Genomic DNA, 1,839 nt, shown 5'->3' with positions numbered 1-1,839 from the left:
ACACACACACACACACACACACACACACACACACACACACACACACACACACACATATATATACGACGAGCTTCTTTCAGTTGCTGTCCACAAGGATTTGGTCAGACCAAGGCTATAATGGAAGACACTTGCCCCAGGTGTCACACAGTGGTGCTGAAACCAGAACCATGCAGTTGGGAAGCAAGCTTCTTACCACACAACCACTTCTGCACCTGTGTGGCTGTTTATTTTTAAAATGACATTGTAGGGTAGGTGTGATAGGCTGGATCCAGTCTGTTTGAACATAAAATAGTTAGAATATTTTGGTCAGATATCGCTCGTTTAAAAGGTTGAAGTGTTAACCTTCCATTACCAAGATATCTTGTAGCTCTTCACGTGATTGATTGAGTACTTCTATGATGGAACCAGACACTTTTGGTGATGCAAAAATCTTCTATTCCAGCAGGTGCTGACACCTACTTACAGTCCCCAAGCATATTACTACGTCTCCAGGGCCTCACATGGACACACTTCCTCGACATGGTATTCCACCTGACCAGAACCCGAAAAGGAATCTGTTGGGTTGTAGTTAAAAAGATGACCCATTTGTATCCCAGAAATCAATGAAAGCTGAAAGATACTATCAAGACCATCTGAACTGTTATTACACATGAGCAACATTGCAGAAAAGCTTTCCTCTTTGCTACACGATATTCAGGCAGTTATTGAAAGCAAATGAACTTGAATGGAGTACAGACTGGTGTCCCATTGCCACAATTTAATTTTTAGAAGCAATTTGATCTCTCTTATTGATTGATTGATCTGTCTTGTGCATTCAGGTATTATGTTCTAATATTTTGAAATACTAGATATATTTCACCCTTTTAATACCATTCCACCCGAGAAACATACCCCGCCCCTGATTCTTATAATACAAACTTCCTTCACGCATTAAATTCGTCTAAATTAAAACCTTCTATAAAAACCTATATTGTGCGTGCATGTGAGTGAGTGCATATAAATATATATATCCTTCTATTCTTTTACTTGTTTCTGTCATTTGACTGCGACCATGCTGGAGCACCACCTTGTAGGGTTTTAGTTGTGAGCCTAGTACTTATTCTATCGATCTCTTTTGCTGAACCACTATATTACGGGGACATAAGTACACACACACATAGATGTGTGTGCATGTATGTATTTATGTATATATATACACACACATTGCACACACAGTTAAATAGATTGACTGTTGGACTTAAGAGATACACAAGAAGCTAGATGGATAAACAGACTAACAGATACATGTATACATTCACACATATACACACAGATTAGTATACATATATATACATACACACCAAGATAAACAGATTGATAGATATACAGAAAGCAGATTGACAGATACATCTATACATTCACACACATACATGCACAAACTAGCATGCTTATATATATATATATATATATATATATATACACACATATATATATACATATATATATATATCCCACTGTGTGCATCTTGGGCGAGTGTCTTCTACTATAGCCTCAGGCCAACCAAAGCCTTGTGAGTGGATTTGGTAGACGGAAACTGAAAGAAGCCCGTCGTATATATGTATACATATATATATGTGTGTGTGTGTGTGTGTGTTTGTGCCTCTGTGTTTGTCCCCCCAACATCGCTTGACAACCGATGCTGGTGTGTTTACGTCTCCGTAGCATAGCAGTTCGGCAAAAGAGACCGATAGAATAAGTACTAAGCTTCCAAAGAATAAGTCCTGCGGTTGATTTGCTAGACTAAAAGCAGTGCTCCAGCATGGCCACAGTCAAAAGACTGAAACAGGTAAAAGAGTAAAA

At 38.6% G+C, this 1,839-nt stretch overlaps 1 protein-coding gene and 1 long non-coding RNA gene across 2 annotated transcripts in view; one reads left to right on the top strand and one right to left on the bottom strand.

Annotated features, from left to right (window-relative positions):
* The window catches only part of LOC106867469 (uncharacterized protein DDB_G0271670), a 1,130,547-nt gene that overhangs the window by 643,948 nt on the left and 484,760 nt on the right, over window positions 1-1,839 (bottom strand). The window lies entirely within an intron of this gene.
* The window catches only part of LOC128250815 (uncharacterized), a 12,558-nt gene continuing 11,016 nt past the window's right edge, over window positions 298-1,839 (top strand). Inside the window, exon 1 of the long non-coding RNA XR_008266796.1 lies at window positions 298-818. This is a non-coding gene — a long non-coding RNA (uncharacterized LOC128250815). The remainder of the gene's footprint in view (window positions 819-1,839) is intronic.

The sequence above is a fragment of the Octopus bimaculoides genome, chromosome 25 (assembly GCF_001194135.2).
Source record: "Octopus bimaculoides isolate UCB-OBI-ISO-001 chromosome 25, ASM119413v2, whole genome shotgun sequence".
Lineage (NCBI taxonomy): Eukaryota > Metazoa > Mollusca > Cephalopoda > Octopoda > Octopodidae > Octopus > Octopus bimaculoides.
This window is presented reverse-complemented; position numbering and strand designations above follow the sequence as displayed.